This window comes from Microcaecilia unicolor, chromosome 12 (genome assembly GCF_901765095.1).
Source record: "Microcaecilia unicolor chromosome 12, aMicUni1.1, whole genome shotgun sequence".
In the NCBI taxonomy this organism is placed as follows: Eukaryota; Metazoa; Chordata; class Amphibia; order Gymnophiona; family Siphonopidae; genus Microcaecilia; species Microcaecilia unicolor.
The window spans coordinates 72,773,796-72,783,398 of record NC_044042.1 but is presented as its reverse complement, the minus strand read 5'-3'; the positions used below and the strand labels follow the sequence as shown (position 1 = coordinate 72,783,398).

The 9,603-nt window shown below is 43.2% G+C and overlaps 1 protein-coding gene across 2 annotated transcripts in view; it reads left to right on the top strand.

Annotated features, from left to right (window-relative positions):
* The first annotated feature begins 2,541 nt into the window (after positions 1-2,541).
* The window catches only part of TNS4 (tensin 4), a 52,394-nt gene continuing 45,332 nt past the window's right edge, over positions 2,542-9,603 (top strand). For both annotated transcript variants that reach the window (XM_030221437.1, XM_030221438.1), the window contains exon 1: positions 2,542-2,599. The gene's annotated coding sequence lies outside the window, so the exon portion shown is untranslated. The remainder of the gene's footprint in view (positions 2,600-9,603) is intronic.

Here is a 9,603-nt window from a genome sequence, read left to right as displayed (position 1 = left end):
ATTCTTTGAAGGAGTGAACAAACATGTGGACAAAGGGGAGTCGGTTGATATTGTGTATCTGGATTTTCAAAAGGCGTTTGACAAGGTACCTCATGAAAGGCTACAGAGGAAATTAGAGGGTCATGGGATAGGAGGAAATGTCCTATTGTGGATTAAAAACTGGTTGAAGGATAGGAAACAGAGAGTGGGGTTAAATGGGCAGTATTCACAATGGAGAAGGGTAGTTAGTGGGGTTCCTCAGGGGTCCATGCTAGGACCGCTGCTTTTTAATATATTTATAAATGATTTAGAGATGGGAGTAACTAGCGAGGTAATTAAATTTGCTGATGACACAAAGTTATTCAAAGTCGTTAAATCGTGACAGAATTGTGAAAAATTACAAGAGGACCTTACGAGATTGGGAGACTGGGCAGCTAAATGGCAGATGATGTTTAATGTGAGCAAGTGCAAGGTGATGCATGTGGGAAAAAAGAACCCGAATTATAGCTACGTCATGCAAGGTTCCACGTTAGGAGTTACGGACCAAGAAAGGGATCTGGGTGTTGTCGTCGATAACACACTGAAACCTTCTGCTCAGTGTGCTGCTGCGGCTAAGAAAGCGAATAGATTGTTGGGTATTATCAGGAAAGGTATGGAAAACAGGTGTGAGGATGTTATAATGCCGTTGTATCGCTCCATGGTGCGACCGCACCTTGAGTATTGTGTTCAATTCTGGTCGCCGCATCTCAAGAAAGATATAGTAGAATTGGAAAAGGTGCAGCGAAGGGCGACTACTACTACTACTATTTAGCATTTCTATAGCGCTACAAGGCATACGCAGCGCTGTACAAACATAGAAGAAAGACAGTCCCTGCTCAAAGAGCTTACAATCTAATAGACAAAAAATAAATAAAGTAAGCAAATCAAATCAATTAATGTGAACGGGAAGGAAGAGAGGAGGGTAGGTGGAGGCGAGTGGTTACAAGTGGTTACGAGTCAAAAGACTAAAATGATAGCGGGGATGGGACGACTTCCCTATGAAGAAAGACTAAGGAGGCTAGGGCTATACAGCTTGGAGAAGAGACGGCTGAGGGGAGACATGATAGAGGTATATAAAATAATGAGTGGAGTGGAACAGGTGGATGTGAAGCGTCTGTTCACGCTTTCCAAAAATATTAGGACTAGGGGGCATGCGATGAAACTACAGTGTAGTAAATTTAAAACAAATCGGAGAAAATGTTTCTTCACCCAACGTGTAATTAAACTCTGGAATTCGTTGCCGGAGAAAGTGGTGAAGGCGGTTAGCTTAGCAGAGTTTAAAAAGGGGTTGGACGGTTTCCTAAAGGACAAGTCCATAAACCGCTACTAAACAGACTTGGAAAACTCCAAAATTCCAGGAATAACATGTATAGAATGTTTGTACGTTTGGGAAGCTTGCCAGGTGCCCTTGGCCTGGATTGGCCACTGTCATGGACAGGATGCTGGGCTCGATGGACCCTTGGTCTTTTCCCAGTATGGCATTACTTATGTACTTATGTACTTATGTACTTATAAGTGCGTTACTCTGCATTTCATGGCACTAATGTTCAAAGTTTAATGTGGCTATCAAGCTGAAACGTAGTCATTACAAAATATGAATCAAAATACATAAACTCACGCTTATCAATAATGAAAGAATTGTAAATATATAAAGAATTCAATAATAAAGCATAATGGGGAGAACTGAAGGGTGGGGGGGGGGGGGGGGAATTAGGCACCAGGATCAACTGACAGAAATATTTTGAAAAGGAAAGATTTCAAAAACTTACAAGAAAAAAAAACAAGCAATCATGTTGGGATCTTATATTTTTCGGCAAGGAATTCCACCATTTAGTACCTTGGTATGAAAAAGTAGCCGAATACATAGGAAACAGCGTTTTTAACTTCTCAGTTATAAATAAAGCAGGCATTATTAATAAAGCAATGGCTTATATCCTTTCTAAAGACATTTCAAAAGCCAAGTGCAGTGCAAAGGCAAATATCATTATGGACAGGGTGTGTTTGGCTATTAGTGAGTGGGTGTCTGGCTCTTGCTTTCTGAGGGGGTTACATTTACCCCTCCTAGGAAAAGATTCCTGAGAACCTGAATGAAAGAGGGTCCTGACCTGGAGAACCAGGGTGAGGCTGGATCTTGGTCCCTTCTGCAGACTATTCTTTGCTTTTAAGAACTTTATAAAGGAAGATGCTGTTAGGGCTATTATTCCTCCTTGAAAGATTCCCTTGGTGTAGCTAAGCTGTGTGAAGGTTAGTTTCTCCCTGGCAGGGCAACAGAGGAAGGGTGTAATAGTGAGAGAGAGAGCAGGTAGCCCACACTGCATCCGAGAAAAGCCCTGGAAGAGCAACATTTGACAGACAGACAACAAGTGTGCTGTGGGTATCCTTCCAGGAAATGCATCCCCCTCCCACCCACGCTGGAGGCTGAGCCTGGCACCACTCCACTTCCGGCTGTACCTGGGCACTCCTCCTGCCCCACCCCGCAAGTGGGGGGGCGACAGACTTTGTTAAAAAGTCAGACGTGAGACTCAGACAGTAAAGGTGCATGCTGCTTTTCTCGCCTGCTGCTTCTTGCCCTGACCCGCAGGTAGGTGTTTGGGATTTGATTTTATCCGTGTATATTCCTTGTTTTCCGAGTTAGTGCTGGAGCATTTCTTTCTGGATTTTAGAGAGCTGGATTGGTGAGGACGAGTGTGTCTAGGGTTATAGGATATCACAGGATGCTGCACGGCTGAAGCTAGAGAAAGTCCATAAACTGGTTGCCCTGTAGACAAAGGGGCTTGTTCAGCTGTGTTAAGAGACTGGAGGGAGGAGTGAGGGGGTGCTATTTTCAGCCAGTTATACTTGCGCATCTGAAAAACATTCATGTCTTCAGGTAGTGACATCAATTATTGTATATATATCAAGCCCTGTGATGCACTGACTGGACCCTATAGAATGAAGCACCACAACATCAGCACCCACCAATAAACTGGCCCAAGGTTGGAGTGTGGATATAAATTTGAATGTAAAAAAAAGGAAAGGGGCCATCTCCACCAGTAGTAACAACCTAAGGGGGGTGGTGTGTGTGTGTGGAAAAACAGGCTAGGATACCTTTTTGCATTTTCTCTTTTGTCCCCTGAGGGCATAAGGGTTTTAAGGGAATTAGAACAGATGTGTGCAAGTTTTAAGGCTCTCAGATGACAGCACATAGGGGAGGGATGGAGTTCCCTTTCCTACCAATATGTCACCAGGTCTTGTCTCATCTGGCATCATTCAATAATGACCTCTTAGGCTATGGAAGGATTTTCCTAAGAAGTGACTTTTCTCTTACACGAGTTAGTGGTGTCAATATGGGAGAAGGGGGCGATACTACTTTTGCCTCCTTCCCCCACCCCCATGACTGTGTCAGAGTTTAAGAAAGCATGGGATAAGCACATGGGATCCCTTAGGAAAAGGAAGAGTTAGGGGTTACAGAGGATGGGCAGACTGGATGGGCCACTTGGCCCTTTATCTGCTGTCATGATTCTATGTTTGATACTGTGTGTGTGTGTGCGTGCGTGCACCCAGGGCCGGTCTTAGCAATTGCGAGGCCTTGTGCAGACCCCCCCCCCCCCCCCCGCCTGCACACCCACCACCATAAGCCATAATTTATCAGTTTAAAAGAAGGTGTACAGCTCTCAGAACGCCACCTCACCCTGTACCTTGATGTGCATCCACCACGTTTCAGTAGAAAGCGGCAGACAGCAGCAGCGGTTTTCTTATCCCGTCAGCTGCCAAGCCCAGAGCCTTCTCGTTGCTGCATCCTGCCCTTGCAGAAGCAAGAACTGACACCAAAAGGGGGCGGGATGCTGCAGTGAGGAGGCTCTGGGCTCGGCAGCTGACGGGATATGAACATCGCTGCTGCTGCCTGATGCTCTTTACTGAAATGTGGATGCACATTAAGGTACGGAGCAGGGAGGTGTTCCAAGACAGGAGGACAGACGTGCCACAGATGCGGGACCCCTAAGAGAGCAGGGCCCTGTGTGACCGCCCCTGCCTAAGATCGGCCTTGCGTGCACCCCTCCAGCAAAAAGACACCTTTGAAAACACTAAAACATTTTGGTGTACCTGAGCCTGACTTTTCAAGTATTTCCTCAGACTACTGGTTAAAAATATTTTTCTTTATATCTTTGGCTACTGCACGATGCCAGGCATTAGGAAGATGGGGGTGGTTCTTTTACTACTTGATGTCATTGATGATATCACAGCCCATGGTGATGTCACATCCTCTGCAGGAATCTCGCTGAGCCTAGTGTTCTGCCACAGGAACTTTGGTTCTTTTAGGAGAGCCTCACTAATGCTGCTTAAACAGTTCACCCTTCTCACTTAGTGTGTGCCTGAAGGGTTTAGTACATGTGTGTACTGCTGCTAAAGTTAAGTTCTGACAGCGAGATGTAGCTTTCTTGCTCTATCCTCAGGAAATGATGGCAAAATTCTTGCTGGATCTTGGTGGCTGCTACATTGTTTCAGGAACACTAATGACTGGCATAAAGCTGTTAAATTATGCCACCATAGGCATAGTTTGGGATGGACACAGGGGGCAGTGCCTCTGAACCCCACCTTCAAAGGTTGCAGGTGCTAATGCTGAACTTCCCCCTCCCCCCCCCATACACACACAAAGTATTCAGACAAACATGCATGCTATTCATATTGGCATAGTCATTTTTAATTATTTATTCCATAAGGATGCTTTGGATTAATAGAGCATCTTTCAGCCAACCCCTTATGCAGAGGAAGCATCTGGAAAATCATGGCTAAACACTCAGGCAGCCACCTCTGGTCTGGATGCCTTGGCAGCACATATCAGGTGCTCAGGATGAGAGCAGAGTGGAGGTTACACATGGTGTTAGCTAAGGCCCTGAGAACTAAAGTGACATGTTTTGAGGGAAAGAAGAGATTTGCACGTGTAGACTGGGTCCTTTGGTGACTCATAGCTCTCTCAGTATAAGCACCAGATCACATCAACCTCCCACATGGGTATCATAGGATGGAAACTCTGTTTACATCACTATCACGTACACAGAAAGGAAATGGAAGGGACTGGAAATGTTAAATGCATTTCTTTCATATGTTGTTATTGTGCTGTAGTGAGGTTTTGTGCAGGATGCTTTCTCATAAATGACGGATTCTAACTCTAAAGTCCCATCCTATCTCCATTTCCTTCATTGCTGGTACAAGTACCATAGCCTCTCATGAATGTTGTTCCATGCACCTATCACCCCTGTAAGAAATTATTTTCTTCTGTTTCTGAGTCTACCCCCTCATACCTTTCAACAGTAGCTCAGGATGACTTACTTTCAGGTAGTGTAGGTATTTCTCTGTCCCCAGAGGGATAAAAACCTGAATTTACACCTGCATTTTATTTATTTATTTATTTATTTGCTGCATTTGTACCCCACATTTTCCCACCTATTTGCAGGCTCAATGTGGCTTACATTATATTGCAAAAGATATAGTTATGAACAGAGTAAGAGGTTTGTTCTAATTTAACATATTACTATGTAAGAAATAAGGAAGATAGGTCTGTAGAATGATTTACATAACACATAATAAAAAGCAGTAAAATATAATGACACCCATAAAATCATCCATGGAGAAGCTCCATCATACATGTCAGATCTAATTGACTTACCGGCACGAAACATCAAAAGTTCATCACGTACCTTCCTAAACCTCCACTACCCTAATTGTCGAGGGCTCAAATACAAATCATTACACGCATCTACCTTCACATACCTCTGCACAAAAGTATGGAATAAACTACCGAATACTATAAAAACAACACATGACTTGACAGCCTTCAGGAAATTATTGAAAATGCACTTGTTCGTTGAGACTTACAATAAGAATCCTCCTTAACGACTTGATTATTCTATATCTAAACCAACCACTTACTGATCGCTCTGAATTGATTATATTAGTCATATTATCATTATTGGTTTAGGGGAGGATTAAGTCACTTGCCCAAGATCACAAGGAGCAGTAGTGGGATTTGAACTGGGCCTCCCTGGTTCTCGGCCTGGTGCTCTAACCACTCAGCTATTTCTCTATTCATATTTACTGTTCTAGAGTATCTTTTCCTCTAAAAAAATGTTTTGCTTCTTCACCTGATTGATACATTTGAGGTACTTGAATGTCTCTAGCATTTCTTTTGTACACATATTTAGGCTGTTAAGGGTCATTCCATAGGGCTGCACCATTTTAGTAGTCTGTGGTTGACTGATCCTGCTTGTCCAAGGAGAAAGCAAGGTTACTTATCTGTAACAAGGGTTTTCTGTGGACAGCAGGATTAGTCAGCCACACAGACCTGCCCACCATTCCCTTCTGGATGAACTGGCCTAAACTTGGAGCTCACTGAGGGAGGAAGTGGGCGGGCTCTGGGAGGGAACCTGGTCGCACATGCTAAAAAGGTGTGTCTGAGCACTGGGGAAAGTGCTCCATCCATGGCATCAAAAGGATGGCGTGTGCTGGACAGCCATGTAGACTGGTATATTCAGTATAACAGCATACACTGATCATCCATAGAGACTAATACGTAATATGACTGAGCAGGAAGCAATGCAGAATGTATGCATAGTACCATGAACAAGATCTCAGCTTCATTATGGAGGGCCAAGGGGAGGGGAAGAGGGTTGGGCTATACATAGGAAAGCAATGGACAAGCATTGCCTGGTCAGCCAGGTTGAAACACATGAAAAAGGAGTGCAGGCTAGCATCAGATGACTGCAACAGCTACATCCTTGTTTGGGCTCCCGCAGACGGCAAACTCGGGTTCATGCCGAATGACTGAGTTAACTCTTACCTATCTATATAATAACCATCTTTCTGACATCATGTGTACCGTTCTTTAAATTACTCACCTTACTGTCTAACTCTTCTTACTCTCTTACTTATCTATATGTTCCATCTTTGCTTATACCTTTCACTGTCAATTAAAATGTTCTATTATGCATTGTGTTGACATTGTAAATAGTATACTATGCCATAATTTGCATTGTTATTTGAATATTTTTACTGCTGTAATTGCCTAATTCTCATGTTTGATTTATTCTTATTGTACACCGCCTTGAGTGAATTCCTTCAAAATGGCGGTAAATAAATCTAAATAAATAAATAAACAAACCAGCTTGGGTGATGTCATGGATGCACACCCAATAACACTGCAAGCGACCTTGTAACTCCATGAATTAAGCATATGCCAGTAGTTGTTCTGGGGGGAGGGGGAGAGAGAGGTGTGGAGAAGGAGCTAACGGCTGCCAGAATTAACACATTTAGATCCTAAAGTGTCATCCCATAGAGCTGCACCATTTTGGTAACAGCCCTCTGGATTATCTTCAGCCTGTCTGCCTTCTTTTTGAACATACAGTATTTTACAGTAGTGCCTCCCAAACCAATCATGTTTTCTGGATTGCCTCAATAAATAAGCATGTACTGGGATTCCAGAGTGTGGGCAAATCTATTTCATGCATATTCATTACTCATCCTGAAGATCAGACTAGTTATGTGTGTCTGTAGGACAGCGTTGGGAAGCATTAGTGTTGCTGAAACAGACATGCAGCCACGTCTAGAGCTGATGTCCTGAAAATAACATCCTGCACTTTGATTATGTGAGAAGCTCTAAGAACTATGTTACTGTTACCCAAGGAGGCTTGAGTTGATAGCAGGAGATGGCAAGCAGCCGGTCTCCATCCACTCCACTCAAGGAGGTTTTAATTCTCCCCAATGCAGATGCTGCCATTTTGGTACACCCAAAGCAATTACATTGATAAGGTGATAAGCTCCGCCTACTAGCATCAGCCCACATAATAAGCCAGATAGGCTCATGCCATCTCCTGTTATAAAACCTCCTTGCTGTTACCATTATCCTTAAGTAGATTTAAGGGGAAAGCAAAGATCAGCCAACATCTGTTATATAACCAAAGGAATCAAATTGAGCACAGAGTGAATTGGTCTCATGGGCTTTATGTACAATTTCATGCACTGTTTCTGACTCCAGCATTTCAGATTGTGATGACAACCAAGGCAATAATGCCAGCAAACATTCACCAACATTTAGCCAAGGAAAGCTTCCTTCAGCTTTGGGAGTAGTGGTCAGTAAGTCACACAGCTGCTAAGTGAACCTTGCTGCTAATTTTCCAAAGCAAAGTACCAGATAATTATCTCTTTGAAAATCAGCAGCAAAAAGTGGCCACATACAAAGGGTATGTGTATGTTGCATCCACTATTTGCTAGGGGTATGCAGCCAGGAAACTTTCATTTCATGTCATTCTGTCATTTATGGGAATGTTTGGGTTTTTTCATAAGTATATCAAATCCCATCCCCTTTTCATTAAGATAGTGTCCACATGTGGGCACCAGCACATAATCTGAAAAGAGCGTGCACTATTCATGGGACAGGAAGTTTTTTGTGTGTTTTTTTGTTTTATTTTTTAATTCATATTTTAATTTTCCAATGACATGGAAAATGTTTCAAACAAATGCACATCTTATGCATGAGCAGCCAAGAAGGGTCAAGTAGCCTGCAAACATTTGAATATCTCATTTTGCTTCCCTGACCTTACCATACCCCTGTTCTTTCTTTTTTTTTTTTTTTTCTTTTTTTTTAAACCAATTACAGTGTACTAGTGGAACCCTGATATAACGCGCCCTGCAATAATACAAATCTGCATATAACACAATCATGTCTTGGCGCCCCCTTTTTTTTTTTTTACATATAGTTCCTTTTGCAACAGATCAATTTATGGTTCAGTTGTGTTCATGTTTCATTGACCCTGCCATAACATGACCCCGCTTTTAACACAATGATTGGATGCCAGTCATAGAGTTATATTGGGGTTCCACTGTACTACTTTTTGCTTGACAGGGCAATTTTGATCCAAGTAAATCTTTCTGAGTCTGACTCTTTACCTGTTTACAGGAGGTGTTCTGTAGTGGCCCACATCGGGGCACAGTTTTCTACAGAGAAGGCCCAGAAAGGCTCAGGACTGTTCCAGATCCAAATGCGCCTTTGGTTGAGAGTTGACTCCTAGTGACCACACAATGAGGGACCCCCACCCCCAGCACACACACACTTGTAGTTTTCTTGCTATGATACAGGAATGTTTTCTCAGGGCTTTAATGATTGGGAATTCATTCTATAGCTTTGATATTGGAGGTTTTTGGCTTAGAGTGCTTTTCTAGTTCTCCTTGCATATCACAAACACATCTTTGCTGACTGGGGCGTCGGACTCCTCTCCAATCTGTCCAGAATTCTGCAGCTCGCTATGCCCACACTAGCCCATTCCTCAAGTCACTTCACTGGCTCCCAATCCGCTTCTGTATACAATTCAAACTCCTCTTACTGACCTTTAAATGCATCCCACTCTATGACCCCTCACTACCTCTCCTCTCTCATTTCTCCCTACACTCCTCCCCGTCAACTCTGCTCTCTGAACAAATCTCTCTTGTCGTCCCCCTTCTCCTCCACCGCTAACTCCAGACTTCGTTCCTTTTATCTTGCGGCACCTTATGCCTGGAACCGTCTTCCTGAACCCATACGTCTAGCTCTATCTCTACCTGTTTTTAAATCTA